This window comes from Mercenaria mercenaria, chromosome 14 (assembly GCF_021730395.1).
Source record: "Mercenaria mercenaria strain notata chromosome 14, MADL_Memer_1, whole genome shotgun sequence".
NCBI classification, from domain to species: domain Eukaryota; kingdom Metazoa; phylum Mollusca; class Bivalvia; order Venerida; family Veneridae; genus Mercenaria; species Mercenaria mercenaria.
In genome coordinates, this window is record NC_069374.1 from 11697937 (window position 1) to 11717081 (window position 19145).

Below are 19145 nucleotides of genomic sequence, written 5' to 3' on the forward strand. Positions count from 1 at the left end.
CCGCACAAAGGGCCACCAAATCACGTTATTTTAAGTTCTAACAGTACCTTATTTCTGGACAGCAAGTTGTCACTTTATTGATTTTCAATTTACATTTAACATTGAATTAAACTTTGTTTTCAACCAATGGAAAGTAGTCGTACAATGTCTGATGCCAAGAATTGTACGAATTCTTGAATCTGTAAATTTGCTCGTATCTCTCCCAACCAAATCTTTTAAAATTGAATATTTTGAAATGAAAATGTGTTTTAGGGTGTGTAAAAGTCATGCACTAAATGATCAAAGCTGTATTTCCCCGATTTAAGTGTTTACTAAACTTCTCGTCTGCTTACCTCAAAATTTACACGAGACCTTTAGATTTAATGGCGGGACCTCACGGAAATACTGCGCATGCGCATCGCGCTACCTCCGACTTCCCCCCAACATGTTAACATGCTTCGTGAGTGCAGACGAAATGAAATGTAGCATTTCTTGTAAAATACTTAAATTTAACTGTTGTAACTTTGCCCTGTTGTTGAAAACCAAGCATCCATTTGATCGTAAACAAATTAACAAGGTTTAAGACCGAAAAAAAAAGCGTTTACAGGACTGTCCGGTTTGGTGGTCGTCCGGATTTGGTGGTCCCTAGCCAGTATATCTATAGTGAAGTTCATTCGTTCATTTGTCTATGGTTATTTTTTTATTTTTTTAATTATCTTATATATTGTTCTATATTATTTTGTTGTTGTTTTTTGTATCTTTCTGCCAAAGTAAGGCGGGTTTACAATGAGATTCAGATATCGATCGTTCGATTAAAAAGGAAAGCTGAGTAAAAATCCCTTTGTCAGATGTCGTTTCTTTGACATTCTTATAGTCAAATATTTAAATAATGCCAATGCTATTAAAATGTAAACTGCTAAGAAATGAGGGAGGTCTGTTTTGATCTGTGTGATTTATGATAAGCATTGCAGACGACCAATAAGATAATGTTTCTTATAGGTAGTACTGCACGTGACTAACGATAATAGAAAATTAAAACGCCTGTAGTCAGTGGTTTTAATAATGACACCCTCAATAAAAGCTTAAACAGCAGGGTGCAGATGCCTGATTGTAGTTTTAAAAAGTATATGAAGACCTTATGCATTAAAATATTAACTTTTACTGGTGTCATTAAGGGATGCATAGAAAAAGCTAAGATCATAATGTTTTCAGGCAAATTGATACAATACATTTCCTTATCACAATGTTTTGATCTTTAAAGTCTAATAAACTGTTTTCCATCAGCGTGTTTGACACTAAGAGCTTACTACAATCAACATGTAAATTGTGTGTTATTATCATTATAAACTAGAATCAACGCTACCTTTTGAAACTGAAATAGAAATTTGCAGACTCTTAATTGCAGTTCTAGATGTTTTTTCTGTCTGCCATTTAATTCAAATGAGTATTGGAGGGTGTGGACAGTAGCATGCATTTCCACTACCTTCCAGGAACAGGCTCAATCAAACCGAGCCTGCAGCACATTCATTTTTGTCGTGATCAGCGACCTGTGAAGATCCTCATTGTTCATCTGATTTGTTTAAATCATATTTCAACTAAGTATTTCTAACCGCTGTTTAGTTCACACCTGAACATAGACCGGTTAGACTCTTTATAAAATCCCATTAGCATCTGCCTGTTTGACTTACCAAAACAATTTCTATTTGGTAGATCTCCAACTGATCGTTGCCTTCAGAAATATAACGTTTTGGAAGCATTGTCTTGGGGAAGAATAATCTGGTGTAGGTTCAAAGCTTAGCGATTTCTCTTGGACCCATGCGTCACATGGTAACAGCTGCTATTAGTAATATAGCTCTATGTTTTCCCTTAGGTTTCATAGCTCTGCCTTAAACATAGTTTGGCGTTTCCTCCTAGGCTCATGCGTCTCACAGTTTCGCAAATCTTTTTCTTAGCCTCATACGCAATTTATCATAGCTCAGCTTTTAACATAATATATATTTTTTTAGACTCACGGGTCTTAAAGTTACCGTTCTAAACAAGGGGCAGCCTTTTGGGCGACATATTCTTACAAACATCAAACATTATCTGAAATACTACATGACGTCGATTATTCTTGCATAAAAAAACTCAGGGGTGCAATAATTAGAAAATCACATGCATTACAGAAGGTATATTAATGCATGTTTTAGTTATGTGCAAACAAAGGGCCTCACTTTAAGAAATAAACTGAAGTTAAACGGTCAATATTTTGGTCAAAACATGCGCTAACAAGTCTGTTTAAACATTTGTGTGTATTTACAAAATAATTGCGTTTTGAAAGCTTCAGAAATTCACACTGACGACTATTTAATGAAAATAATATAATTATGTACATTGTACACGATGTCTAATTATGAGCTAATATAGCATTATACTTCATACAAATATGGTAACAGTGCAACGTGTTTGTTCGGTTGTTTCCGGAATGCTAAACCGTATTCTATTTCTAACTATTAGTAGTAATAAAGTAAGTGTTTTACAAAATTAGTCATACACAATGTAAATAATGTATCTTTTCGGTCTGCTCTACGTTTTAACTAATTGAAAAGGTATAAGTAATTTTGCTGATCTCTTTGCACAATTCTATTGTCTACCTGTATTATGTATAAATATAGGTGTGCGTCTCCAGATTCATTCCCAATAACTGAACTTTAATTTCGTCCAACTGCAAATTACCGCTACAAAGATCTATTTGATGAGTGGCGGTACAAGAAATGACGATTCAGATCTTAATGAACTTATTAGAGAAAGCGAAAAGCAGAAACAAAATACGGTGTCCCTGGGCAATTCAAAATTGAGCAACACAAAATTCGAGACATTTGTGCTTTTTCTTAATATTATAAATTTCAAACTTGATGAAAAATGTTAAACAATAATTAATATATCACGCTAATGTCTGAAGGCAGTTCTACGCAGAAGTAAGATCAAAAGAATGGCAAGTGTTACAGATATCCAGGTTGGACAACTCTAGTTACAATATCATCTTTTCACTCAAGAAAAAAAAAACATCATGGGAGCTACAGAGGTATCCACATGTAAGGCGATGCTTGAAACAATGTAAAATAGTCTACAGAAATCTAACACAATCATTTTTATGAACAGGATGACAACGTAAAACGTTTAACTAACTAAGTTAAGATAACCATTTAATGTTATCATTTTGCAAAAAGAGGGAGAGAACGATTTCATGACCTATAAAATGTGAACTTACTGTTAATACTGTGCTCGGCTTAATTAGAGAATTATATACATAATTCGCTTAAATTGAGGTTGAATAGTTCGATGAAAAGAAAAAGGCTTATTGACCGATCTGTGGAGTTTCCACTATTTCTGTTGGCATCTACATAATGATTGGGCTTCCGTAGATGTCAATAAAAGAAAGTGTATTAATCCTTTAGTTAGTTGTTTTTTCACGAGCATTAATTTATAATGAATCTTAATGAGCAGCAGCTCTCAAGTTATTTTCGGTTAATGCTGAGATCATTTCAAACTTTCAAACTTCATTTTCCACTGATCAGAGCAGTTTCTTTAATGTTTACATTTTGTAAAATGAGGGAGACAAAGATCTCCTGACCTAAAAGCTGTTCATTTAGTTTATTTGGCTTAATTAGAGAGTTGGAAACCACATCCGATACAATTTTGATTTAGGTGTCTTCTTTCGTTACGAAACATACATTGCAAATGATTGCTTAAAGGAGTTCATCACAATATTTTGTGCGCAGCTCAATCGCGCAGCAAGCGATATCCAATACATTGTGGACAGCCAATTTGAAAGTAAACTATTTCGTCCAGTAATGATGCAGCCGACTCCAAGTCAAATAAAATTCCAGAAAATCTTAACGTAGATATATCTCCTTCAAGTTCAAATGTGACTTCCTAAAAATGTTGTTATACTTTTTGTGCCCCACCCCGCATTTCACGTAGTAAGACCAGAGTTATGGCCCTTGATAGTCAAATTGTACATAAAGGGTCTAAACATTTGTGTCGCATATACCTCAAAATTATATGCGTCTAGAGTCATGAAACCACACAAAAATTAAATTCAGCATGCGAAGTTGTGCACCAGTGCTTTTATTTGAGGTTTCACTCAATAAAAACAGATTTATGTCCCTTGACGTGGTCAAATATATACGTAAATGGGATGTGAAAGCTTGTGTAGCATGTATCTCAAAAAGTATTTGACCTAGAGGCATGCAACCTTAAAGGAGCATTATTCCGCATGTGAGTAAGAATATTGGTTAAGGAACTGATAATAACATTGTGCAATTTGTTTTGTAAGAAAAAAAAAGGTTCATAATTTTTAGGTGGGTGGGGTAATGAAAAAATACTTTTGTGGGTGGAGTGAATATTTTTTAATTTTTCTTAAAAACAAGCAGGGGTTGATATTATTTTTTTTGGTTTAGATTTTTTTGTCTTAGTTCTAGCTTACATAATATAAAATTTTGAAAAATTCTGTCCGCTAGATTTTTCATATCATTAAGAAATACTTCGTGTTTTTCTCAGTTTCAGATACTTTCGAGATCTGTCAAGAGTAATTTTTCTGAGTTATTATATCTATATGTTGACATTTTATGCATAGTTATAGTGTTATTATTAACTCGGATGCATAAACAATAACATCAGAGTGAAACTTCGAATAAATAATTGTTTGCAGTAGTATTATTATGACATGTATGTACTGTTTCTTCAGACAAAAATACCGATTTGGTGTTCTTAACAAATTTTGAATATTGAAAAAAGAAGCACGGGTACCTATTATTTTTATTTTTTATTTTAACTTGTCATACATCAATCTATAAATATGCAAAGTTACAAAAAATTCTGTCCGCTAGAAATAATTGTGAAAAACATCTTTAAGTGCAACAGCTTTTATGTTAACGTTATTTTCGGTTGATACTGAGGTCGCGATGTTCCACTGACCAGAAGAATAAAAAAAAATAGAATGGCTGTTCAGCTAAAAACCTTTATTTATCAAGCAGACACACAAACTCGCCAGTTATAAGATTATTCATGAATGAATCCGATTTTACCATTCTGCCGTCCGTTTTTATTATTGAATGCTCCCAGGCTATGTTGTAGAGGTCGTTGTTATTAAATACTTTCTACTCAGCGCAATTAGTTCGATTTACCAAAGAGGGCGTGGACGGAAGCTTGCCACTACCGTCTATGAACAGGCTCGATCAACCAGAGCCTGCAACATTTTCATTGATGTCGCATTGGGCGACATGTGTTTTCCCACTTGTTCTATTTTATAATTTCACGCTTGAAAAGTAACCAACTGGCTTTTGGAAGACAGGTTAATAACCCATGTACCTAAACATGACAACAAAGAATAATTCATTCTTCATAAACAATGAGAATATAATTTTTTTTTTTCATTTTTTTATTTCAAAAGTGCCTCAATTTATTACCTTTCGACGTCACACTAATGGTTTAAATACGATTCCACAGAGTCAAACGCATATTGGAAATTATCAACTACGAAACAATTTAAATAAGTGAGAGCTTCATTTGAGAATCCGACGTATAATTTCTGAGAATATTCATTTGTTGCGATTCATTAGTGCGATATGATGCCACTTCGAACATCTAATAACAGTCATTATGTGAAATATTTCCCCACGACTAAAAACTGGTGGAAAGTTCAGAGAAAGTAAAGTAATGTTTGGAACATTACAGTAGTCGCGACGTGAGGTAACCAAAGAGTATACTAGCAACCTTGTAGCATCGGAGGTGTTGTAGTCTCTTAAATGTTGCATATGACGCAACTATTTATAACAAGATCGGCATACGTCACTTATATGCTTTTTCATGTCCATTTTCGAATCAAGGATTGCGCCAACATTCATTGTAATGAAGCGATACTAACTGTTATTAACAAAATCGCTATCAAATTTGATCAAACCAAAATAATTTCGAAATCCATACTTGAATTTTGCAAACAATACCCAACACACCTTGAAACGGAAAGGGCTGAATCAAACTATAACCCTGCCAACCAAAGGAATAAATGAGGATTAATATGCAGGATATTAATTATTTCGTATTCCATAAATTCGTTACTCATTATTCCATTTCCAGTCAAATGTTTATTCATCAGATTCATTTTGAAAGTGTTTGTATCATGAGTGCTATATATATAATGCGGTATATAAATAATATTTCTCATCAATTTATGAGAAAAAAAGGTTTTAAGCAATAAACCTTGTCACTGTGACACTATTTTAGCTCTGGCATAAATTTCATCCATACATGCTCCTCTACTAGCCTTACTGATCAACATTACGCTTAGGTAGCCGTACAGGGCATCGATACTTATTTATGAATGGTACCTAGAAAATGTGTTTAACTTATATAAAATAATAATTATCATAATTCATGACAGAAAATGTTTTATAAGCAACAAAACGTGTCATGCGCAAATATTTTAGCTCTAGTATTAAATTTATTTATACATTACGCGCGATTTTGCTACATTGCACGTCATTTTTTTCTCACTGACACGTAATGTTTGCAATAAACTGGGAAACCATTATCAGTAATATTTATTAGAAAAACAACGGTTTTCAACAGAATTCGACGAAGAATACATTGTTATAACATCAAATATGCGACCTAAGGGTAAATATAGAAAACGTTGGATATTTCAAGATCTCACACCACGATGTGTGGGTTAGTCGCTTTAAACAATATTTCAGTCACAGAAGGCTCTGTCTACTTGTACCAGTGAGCCCATTTCTGAACTATTGATAAATTAATTGATGAAAGATAGATTATTCATTTTAAATGTGTATCTAGAGAGAGAGAGATTTTATATATTAATTAATTCAGAATGGGCTTTAGATTGAATAATTCATATTTGGAGAACTATATACCTGATGGTTTTGTGTACTAAATAAATTCCACTATACGATCGACTAGTGAACTTGTAAATGGCTGAAAGGGGTACAATCTCGAATATTTCGACTTGTAAGTAAACTATCTGTCTTTGTATCAAAGTTATGGCGTAAAGTGTAGGCAAATTATAATTAATGACAGCTGAATAACTAAGAGATTTGAATAAAGATTCAACATTTTATTATTATTATTATATGTTCTAAAATAACCTAAATTTCTCTGGCCGGCCGAAACCGCTCATTATCTTTCAAAATATATTTTATGCTTAATGGTTAGAGGGTTTTCCCCATTAAACATAGCTTTCAAAAACTAGAATGGAAGTTGAATTGACATAGCTCTAGGTACAATATGAACAGGGAAAATCAGCTACAGGTGTTACCCAACCCAATAATAACTGGCCAAAATGCCCAGGTCATAATCAATTACAATGTATTTCATCGATAAGAAACTGTATACACAGAGATTCCAGGAATTTTAAATGTCTTCATTTAAACTTTAGTAAGTTTTCACACAGTTATTGTTACTTCCAAACATTAACTCAAACATTAAATATGTTGCAACAAATATGTGTTACTTATTCATAAACTTGGACCCATATACTAAAACTGTTATTGACTCTCGAGTCATCGAATATGATGTGATATTCACCAGTAGAGGGCAATATCACATCGTATCCACTGGCTCTAGAGTCAATAATTTTATAATGTTGACGAAGCGGTAAATAATACAATAAATTTTCGAGTCATTTATTTATTTCAGTTTTGGTTAACGGACGTCTGTATTGATTGATTCACCGGTTATTCATGGCAGCCGATGTACATTTCTAACACCCATATTCTTGTGGAAAAAAATCTTCAGTTGAAGATCCTGTGTTTAATGTCCAGAACTGTTATGACCCGCATTCAAATAAAAAAAATCTCGAGACACATTTCTACAAATTTCTCACGGACATATTGTTAACTTGTTGCGTATTACATGATATGGAAGACAATAATGTTTGGGAAACTACTTTTCTAATGTAAAGTGACTGCATAGAAAACAGTGGAAAACTTTTATTTTCAGTGATAGTGTCTCTGTTTGATAAATAGTGTAAGCTGCATCTGAACAGATAATGATGGGGGAGACGAGGGGAATGTTAACATCATAACCATAGGCCGTATGGCGTTTTTCAAGCTTTTGATGGTAGAGGAAGATCTCAATTGCAGCTCCGTGCATATTTTCATCCTGGACGGGCACCTGGGTACAACCTCAAGCCTTCCATAGGCCAGCTTGGTGGCTTCCTCACATAAATAATTCAATACTCAGAGCAAGTCGAGCAAGGCTCGAATCTACAAGGGCGAGGGGCAAGATATTTGAAGTCAGCGACCTTCACCACACTGCCAGGGAGGCCCCCACACAAAAGTAGAGGGGAAATTCCTATTTTTAAAATTATAATCATAACAGTCAGATAGTGTTTGTGGCTTTTGCATCAGCATAAGGAACAGTGTATTCATTAAACTAAAAATCTTATCGTGCAAAGAAAGTAGTACATCTCAATCCCCATTTACTGCTTATCTGAGCTTAATCATTGAGAAAACAGGCCGAAGCTTACGAACATCATGCAGATCGTTCAAATTCTAGCATTGAAATAAGAATTATTTACGTGTATACTCTACCGAGCTGGCTTAAGGGAGGCCGATTGTTCTACACATTTTTGCAATAACACAAAAGTTATACACGGATGGCAATATGGGACTATACTAGAAAGTTTAAAAATAAGCTGAATTATGAAGGGCAGACTAGCAATCGGAACAACAAACAAGCACGGTATTCTCAAGCACATCCAAACGAGATTCAATTCAAAATCACAAAATAACTCGTAAAATTACAGCATAATAAATACCTCAGCGTCCTTCTAAACCGAAATTGAAATTAAACAAAATAGCAAGTATGTATTCATTAAATTCAAAATAGAGAAAAAAAAGAGTTAGTATAAACATCCGAATCGAGGCTTAAGACTCTACATGGATGAAATACAAATAATGCGAACGCATGTGCAGTGACCTGACAGGGCCAACTCAGTATTACTTTCGAGGAATCGAAAAATTTTCCAACGTTTAAGATACTTGTTATTTAATTGCACATTTTTTTATTTGAACGAAAAGAGATATTTATTATTAACTAAACTATGAATTTGAAAGAACAAAAATGTGTAAGGTTTGTCCCTGATTTAATTTAGATGCCCATTCCCTCTGGTTTGTGATCAGTTGAACTGTCTATAAATATATTTTGAAGCAGTTACACATTTGTGGTATTTTCAATTAACATTTTGTCACTTTTGTCTGTTTGAAAATACTGTTTATATTTAATCGTGTGTGTTTCTTTTTATAATGTTCTTTTTGGCATTGAAACTAGAGATCGTATGTTTTAAATACCTTAAAAACTAGTCGATGTGTGAATTGCTGCCATTTTATGTGTGCCGACCGGCTTTGTACTCCATTTTACTATTTTTTTATTGTATAGTGCATTTTATTTGACCTGGCGTGGCTTGGTTTCGCGACGGTCCACTACATTATTGTGCAGGGTATGTAGTACATGTAACCAATGTAGCGTTGAATGTTAGTCTTTGCTTACCGAAGATTACGGAATTAAACAGTTATATTTTTCAACCTATTTTACTCGTTTGTTTTTAGATTACCATTATTTGCATAAGTCAGAAATTAACTCCGCCCCGCCAGGTCAAATAAAACGGAGATATAATTGCGTTTTGATTGACTCCGCTAAATAAGTTTTTTAGTAAACCATATGCTATTGTTACAACATAATATTTGCAGCATTTACCAATTTTCGACTTCTTTGCATTTTTTAAATCATTTATACCACATAAAACACACATTTATACATTACCTATACCTTTTACATACGTTTAAAAACTAGCTGCATTGTAATCATAAAAAGGTCAGTCGTAGTTATTAAATTCACTATTTTAAATGTTATTATTACAGTCTAAAATCTGTTAAACATAACAATAATTTGGAAGTGACACATACAAGTTTGAATTACTGCATTTGAGTAAAATCTAAACGATTGTTTCATCTAAAATAAAAAAAATACAAGTAAGTCTTATGAACAAACACAATTCTTATTCTTAGAATTAAAATGCAGACAATGACTCTAAAATAAATAAGAGCTACATTTGAAAATTAAATAAAAAAAATAATTTCTGACTGATACTCTATTGAAGACGCCATTTAAAAAATTCATGTCTGAATTCACAATATAACTGTCGATCTATGTAAAAACAAATTTCATCTTCAATATTTTCAATACCAAATGGAGAAAGCCTTACTTCAATACCTTTCAGTTTCAGTACGTATTGGTGCAACACTAATCCTAAGTTTTATAATTGCTGATAAAGGAAGCTTATTTAAACGTGACTGAACACTTTCTCATATAATGCGCTGTTACAAAGTTTTTTAAGAATACTTTGTAAGTACGTTGTTTATTTCAAACTCCTTTTCTGGGGCACTATGGAGAATTTCGTCCGCTGTTTTCCAACAAAAAGCATATCGGAGACGTTGACCTTGAGGTTTGTGAATGCCCTTAATGTATCATTATAAAGATCAAAGACACATCGGATAGAAAATACACTGAGAGTCAGTATGTCTTTCTAATTAATCCCATTGATTGCCAGGTTGCCTGCACACTGGGGCAATTAAATGTATAACTCGACTGAGCGCAGTAAGCAGACGCAGAAATCATATTTGAATTACAACAATTGGATAGGTTTCCCAGAATGAGAAAATAGTTTTCATTTACGAGTTATTTAGAAGCTGTATGTTGTTGTTGTTGTCGCACCTGCACGATTATAGGGTAAATTATGTAGTGACTGTAGTGAAAGATCCCAGGTGCTGCTCGTCAGTGCATTCTTTCATCATGGGCGGGCATCTGGGTAAAACCACTGACCTTCCTCGCAAAAGAATTCAAATTGTGGGCAGATAATAATTGTGCATGTTTAGCATAAATTTACTGTAAAAAAGGCTCTATGTATATAGATGATATTTATCCAAGCAGTATTTATCACAGCACAGACCAGCTCGATTTGTCCATGTAACTTCATTCCTTTCACAAATGATAAGCAGATGGGACAAGTCTAAAAATTAATGTTGTTTTATATTTAATATATGTTGCCACATAAGGTGAAATCCTTGTAAGAATACAAATTCTACAGCACTAAGATACAGGAAAGGTCTGGAAGATGGTGTGTTCTAATAAAAGTTATCTGTTACAAATAAATACATGGCACTAAATGAAATACGCGATTTGTGACGTAATAAAGGTTTGACGTCAGCAATGGCAACGATTACGGTATTGTTAGAGGCGGCTATTGACTCTGATACGGAACGTCAGGGGTTGAGTCACCATAAGGTGTAATTATGTCAGGTGCACATTAACAGTTTTAAAGTCCCCGATCATGTTCTTACGTACACTACAAGTTGTCTCCGATGTATTGTCGCCCGCTTTGTCGACTTCTGCTATTATTTCGAGATGCATAGTCTAAATTAAGAGTCGGGTTTTGTTTGCTAGTTTAATGTTTTGCCACATAACACTCGAAGGCAATCATCGATTTAGCTCATAAACTAAATACAAATTCTGCTACCTTTTGTTAAACTTTTTTTTTCAAGGCATTATTGAATCAAAAGGAAAATCAGCCAATAAAGAAGAGGTTAACTGTCCGAATTTTTTTTTTAAATTATCCTTCGGTCAATTTTCTCAGTGGACCTCTATATGAAAATCGCGTCTTGATCATATGTTCACGATTAGGAAAAATTCCGGGATGTACATGTTAATGAAACTTTTTTAGTTTTATAATTATGTATATAAACCTTTTTTAAATCATATGGCCAAATCAGGTATAAAGGTACCTGCGGTTATTTTTCCGCATTCGCCAAATACCAAATGTAGTCCTTACATTACTGCTTATTTTATTTTTACCATGAAAACTTACGTTTTGTCCAAATCCTTGGAAAGACAGAAGCGCTGACTGTTTAACATTTAATAGACGGGATATCATATATTTCCTGCAACACTTATTCAACCTGTATAACGGTTATCGGACGTTATTCTAAGTTTTCCGGATAAATAACGTTACGTCGTAACGTTGTGCAAAACGACCTTAATGGATTGCTAATTTTAAAACTAAATAAATGTAGTAATTTATACAAAACCATCTTTACTCCAGGGAAATATATTGTTCATAGAAACTTAATCGATAACTGTCTGTCAGAATAAATCATATCCAAAGTACATCAGTTCAAATGGAAAGGAATCTATCTAGGTACCTTCAAAACAGGAAGGCTATCACAGTCGTGCATCTTACAGTTCTCAGATTGTTTTATTGATTGACTCATGTTTCTTGATTATGTTGACGTATAAATATATAAGCAGCAGAGGTTCAACATATTTCACCAGGATGAACTTTTGCAACTTTTTACCTTTAAACAAATCGTTTGTTTATTTATGCTTTGATATTTAATATATTTGTCGGTTCATTTCGCTGATCACTGATCAAGTTTAGCTTAACTCAAATTCGACTGCAGTGAAAACGCAGGCTTTTTCATTCCTGGATGAATCAATTGCATACAGTGTGAAAAAGATGACAGGAGCCTAGTCAGAAACTTTAAATTTTTCTTTAAAATTTCAAAGTTGGTTAAAGAAATTATAATAAAAGATTAGACTAACAGAATTTTATGTGAGTTTGTTGTGTTTAATTAAGGAAATGCTTTTTATTCCTTATAAGCGTATGATACGTCGCAATATGCTTGCAATATCGGGCACAAATCAGATAACATTCGCAGAGTGGTGAGGAAATTCCGATGCTCTTATTAAACCGTGTCATTCAGTGATAATCTTGTAAAAAAACAAAGACAAATATCAAACAGGAAATGCCACTCACCAAAACCGCAGCCTCCCCAAAACGAAACCTACAGCACGCAGACGTGCACACCACCCGCACACATACAAAGCCAATACACCACAAACACACACACACATACACGCGCACACACAAAGCCAACACATTAGGACAAAACAAACAAACAAAGGAACACAGTGGGGCACCGCCTTGGAACGGTCAAGTTGTTTTTATATACTATTTTACTTTTATTCTGTAGATATGTATCTGGACTGTTTCATATTAATATTGTTAAAGAATATACAGGAGACATTGTGGACGAAACATCACCATACTTAAGCTTATTTGAAAATTACATTTTTTATATTTTATTGACATGTTTTGTTATAATAAATAGATATTTGTTATCTTGACGACATGGGTACCGGATCTTTATAATTTACCCGCTTAGACCTACGTGTGTCAAATTAAGAGTACTCTACTTAATAGATAAAAATGTCATATCCAGCATTTTATGATACCCATTTTTCCAACAGACAAGGCAGAATAATTATATTTTGATAAATTATTCAGATTATAAATTAAAAACTTAAACAACTTTTCTTGACTTCACATTTAATCATATATGCACTTGACGATCGCGCTGCACCAGACTCGAGACAAAAATGATATTATACTCATAGCCGAGAAAATGAAGATTTTTCGGACGTAGCCGAACAGATTTATTCGTGTTGCAAGGACACCGTGCGGACACCGTACGAACCCGTGCAAGTGCCATACGAACCCATGAGTATCGTACGAGGTACGGCCGCGCTCCTTGCGAGCTCCGCATGACTTGTAAAACCGAACCTGCAACATTTTCGTTTTTGTTGTGTTGACCTGTGGAGTTTCCACTTTTTCTATTTTGTTGAAAAACGGCGTTAAACCCAAAACAAACAAACAAACACAATTTTATCATCACAGCAGCGTTGTTTGTGCCGTGTGGCGGTCGTAAAATGTCTCCCCGTACATTCTATCAGGACTGTTATATTTAGATCTTCTCAGATCGTTCAGCACGACTTTTATGTCGTGTTACTGGTTTAGTTTCTTAGCATGAATATTTTCGCCTGGGTGGTTCCAGTACTCCCGCTTTCATAGCTTTGGGTATTGTATCACCCCTTGGCTATGGCGCCTGCTTTTTAATTTTGTCTTTTGGCAGTTTCTGTGGTATGCAGGCTCCATAACCTCAGATCCCCTTTCTAAATTCCAGTTTGTTCAGTTTTGCCCATTGTTTTCACGTTTAGGGCAAACCAATTATTTTAAATGGGGACCATACGCCGCTTTTCATGGAATTACACACTAGTGTAACATTGAAGGTTCCATGTGCACCGCCGTATGAACACATCTGCAACTGTCTCTTATATTGTTTTTTTGGTACTTTTATTTATTTATTTATTTGGGTTTTACGGCGCACCAACACATTATAGGTTATATGGCGCCAAACAGGACTACAAATTTTGGTTCCCCATCTCATTTACATCGAAATAAAAACATGAGGTACTTTTAGCATTAGCATGTGTAGATGTTGAGTTCTGCTCAACCCGGGACTAGAGGGCATGGACGGTAGTTGCATTTCCACTACCATCCATGAACAGGCTAAATCAAACCCAGCCTGCAACATTTTCGTTTTTGTTGTGTTGAGCCACCTGTGGAGTTTCCACTTTTTCTATTTTTGTATGCGATGTTTGTACAGATATACTACGATTGCATCCTCTAAAGAGGGGCCCGTAGGTACTGTGATCAGACGCTACGATTGTACAGAGACAGTAAGGATTCTAAAATTGGTGGACCAGTACGTTTTTTACAAACCCTATGGACAAAGCTAATACCGCAGATTAAGAAGCCTCATTTTTGGACTTTTATTAAAAACTTCTTAATGGTTTATTATGATAAAAGGGACAATTTCAATTTAGAGACGTCTCTCGAGCAACATCATGTTAATATGCTAATATAAAAAAAACTTGATCGTTTTATCTCAAAGCTAGAGGATTTTAATCACATAAATCTTTCTATCATCAAATATTTGTAGCAACATTGTTAACCACTGCGGAAGGTTTTCACTGACTTTTACCACATATCGTGTAAATTTTAAAGAAATGCAACACAAATCTCAAACACTTCTTGAACCCGGTCTTACATATCCCTTATACTATGGGGATGAAGTTAGTAAACTAATGGAAAATTTAAACATAATGTATTGATCTTTTAACATAAATATTAGTATATTCTGTTGGACAATTTATCAGAAGAGGATGCAATGCTAAAATGGCATAAATCCTACAATCCTAAATCCTACGAAAACGGACGAAAGTAGTGGATGTTTGTCTTGTAACTTAACTGGTCGTGCCCCTAAAACTTACGTTCTTGGTGCATTTACTTAGGACAGGTTATTAATTACATTATGTATTGACTCTATTTATATGTTTCACTTTTTACATTGTCACAGATGTTATCTCGATCGTCAACAATTTTATTTGTGATGTATTGTGTAACTAGGTGCAAATAAGTTAAGTTGTGGTGTATGTTAACTGTTAATTTAACCCTCAAACACCGCACCCTCCCCCGCCCACGCCCGCGCGCATCACATGTTAGAATGTTTAGAACATTTATTAAGTTGTCACAATACAAGCTCGATCTTCAGCAGAACCAATCTATTGTTTTCGCTCTTTCCTGAACGGGAAATTGTTACTAAATATAGTAATTTGTTTCCCGATTTCGGAAGCAAAATCTTCAATTAAAGATTTTTTCCATGACAACGCCCGATACAAAAAAGTATATTTGGTGTCACTAAAAGAAATATGTAAAGTTTAACTTAGATAAATTTTCAAAATTTCCACCGTTCAGATTGTTTAATGTCTTAACAAATTTTCAATTAACTTTTATAAGTCTGAATTTCAAAGCTTGACAAAATTGAAACTAACTTCTCAGTCGGGAATATATGTTTACTTACACTGAATTTCTTTCCGTCAGACTTATGACCCTATGTCTACCAAGAAAATGCGAAAATTTATTTGCTTTTGTTTGAATGCTTTTAAATCCTAAATGATGTACAGTATTGCATGAAATTATTTTGGGTCAGTATATTTTTGACACAACACAACATTAAATCAAGAACTGCATGCGTTTGAGTATAATCTGTGTCTTAAAGGAGCATCTGGAAAAATATTTTATATGAGCAATCATCAAGCGGGTTAATGTTAAAAAGGTGTTTTTATTAGGATTTTCATGTAACTTAAGTACTTTGTGAAAGACAATCAATTCAAAGTAAATGTATTTATTACATACACGTTTCTATTCCCCGTTAAGTTACACTGGTACCGGAAACGTCAATATTTTTCCATACACTGACGCCTGAATTTCATATCGGGTGCGTGACGTAATTCAGTGTTTGTTCTTGCACTATTTTTTTTTCTAATTAGTTCAGTATTGGCAATCCTATTCAGGCTATTGAACAAATTTATGATATTTACATTATATTTATACGTGTAGATGTGTATGTGATAAAAAGGTCGAGAAATATGTACTCGTTCTTCAGCGGAAGAATATTGCGCTCCTAAAGTCGCGCAATATTTCCGCAGAGAACTCGATCATATTTCCCGATACAAAGCTAATAACCTATAAATATGAGCTTCCCTAATTTAAAGTTTAGTTTCTAAGTCGTGAGTTTTTGAATTAATAAATTTCAATGTTAAATAGAAATTTTCAGAATAGTTATAAAAAGTGAACAGTAGAAATTGAGGTATATTTCTCTAATTTACAATTGTGTATTTCATTTAACAATCCCATATATATTCTTATACATTGGACCCTTGCTACACTTTTACGATGACATAGATAAATGATGATAATAATTATACTTATGTTTCTATTATACACAAAAGTCATGCAAAGATATGTACTTCCGTTACCATAACAACCAAGCACTGATTGTGTTTAAGCGTCAGACGTTAGATATAGCTATCAGTCTGAAAGTAATTTATTATAAGAACTATAGAGAAAAATATGAACTGTAGATATTATCACAATTGCAATAAAATGATGAGAAAGGTATGTGTTATTCATTAGCTAAATTGTCTCTTATAAGACATCGTCAGCTTATGCGTTTAAGGACAGTGACCTTTGAATGTTTACAACATAGTGAGGGTTGTGGGGGATTTCTCAAATCATAATTGTATTTTGTTCGCTATTTCTCTAGCATAAAACATAACCAAGGCTCATTTTCACTTAGTCTGTTCATATGTGGTAAGTGAGACATTTTGAATGATTGATCGTTTCCAAAAATAGGATATCTGCAACAACAATTAAATAGATATTCTTTCCCATTTCATTTTTTTTTATAATTTATTTTTAATATAATCATCACATGATACATATTAATACATATCTAGCTAAATACTACAGAAGAATAATAACAAATTTCTTATATTAAGTTCTCAAAAATATCATTTTCTATATGTGATGAATTTTTTCTAGTTTGCAACAGAAAAAAAGAGAGATAATTTTCTGTAATAATAATAATAATATAAAAAAACTTGGAATGGATAAAAAAGGGGGATTTTTGTTTTGTTTTGTTTTGTCGTCAAAATTTTGTTTGTTTTGTTTTGTCGTTTTCTTTTTTCTTGTTTTGTTTTGTCGTCTCCAGTTTCTATTTACTTACACTGTGCTAAATTATAAATAAACTGTCAAAGGAATATGTATATATTTATAAAACATGCATATACCTATTATATTTATTTTGCCTTTAAATATGATTTTCATCTGCTGTTATCTTAAACATGGACCATTCTCTTTCATGATAGTTCATTTTACCACACATGAAGGCTATTTCTCTTTCTATACTGATTCTTATTTTCAAATAATGCATAAATGACTCAAAATATGGAACTCTTTTTCTATTTTTCATTTGAAATATATAATACTTCACCAAATAAATAATAAAGTTTAATACACTATTTTTCACATTATTTTGCAAAAAACCAAAACTTACACTTTCTATATCAAACTTTACTTCAACATTCTTTTGTTTAAGAAATTGAGTTAAGTTTTTCCACAAAACTTGTACATGGCAACATTCCCAGAATAAATGCTCTAAGTTTTCAGGCTGCATATTAAAAAAATCACAAAGGTTTGTAGGGGATATATCCATTTTTAAATAATCTTGTATTTGTTGGCAAGATTCTCTTGATGTATTTATATTGAAAATTTCTGATTTTTGTAGCTTTGAAAGGTTGAGTATATATTTGTTTCCACTCAATATTGCTTCTGTTCAAAATATTTTCCCACTTTTCTTCAGACTTTATTCTCGGTTTTGGTTTATCTTTAATCTGCCTCTCATACAGGAATTTATTTGGCGTTTTTGCTGTACAAAGTTTTTCTATTAGGTTTTCCCTAGGAGGGTTCATATCTTCGGTTTCAAGTTGTTCTTTGAAATGTGAAGGAATACTGTTTATAAGTTGATGATACTTTAAAAAATCTTTATTTTCTACATCATATATATATTTAAAGTTTTCAAAAGAATAAAAGTTATTGGTTCTGTAATCAAATAAATCTTTCACATATTTGATACCTTTATCATACCAGTTTTTGAAAAATAAAGTTTTGTTTCCATTTTTTATCTTTGAATTGTTCCATAAAACTTGTTTGCTAATTCCTTTTGACCATTTTGTTCCCTTTACTCTATGCCATGCAATAATGATATCAGATAGGAAATCATGTGTTTTACCAATTTGCTGTATGTCATTTTCATTTATATTGCTTTCAAAAACTAGTTTTCCTCCTACTTTTTCCAGATATTTTTTATAAAAACTTCCCATAATTTGCTTGTTTGATTTTCATTAAATCTTCTCACCCAGCAAGATTTGATGGCATTAAGAAAGCTGTTTAAATCAACCATTTTGATCCCTCCTTTGTCATAGTCCAGTTGCAATATTTCCCTTTTTAATTTTTCTGGTTTTCTATCCCATATAAAATTATACATGGCTTTTATAATTTCTTTAATTGTTTCTATTTTTGGACTTTGGAGAACTGTAAAAGGGTAAATAAGTTTTGGCAATGCAAAGGTCTTAATTACTGTAACGTTTCCAAGGAGTGTTAGTTTCCTGTGTTCCCACTGTTTAAGACAGTTTTTAAAGCTGTTGAGCTTCGACTCTAGATTAATATTAAGGTTCACTTCTGCATTATTTGTAAATGTCATACCAAGTGTACTAGCTGACGCTGATGTCCAGGAAAAACTTTTCTCCTGACACAGTCTAATGTTTGTATTAGCTAAAGAACCTACCCTCAGAATTGTTGTTTTTTG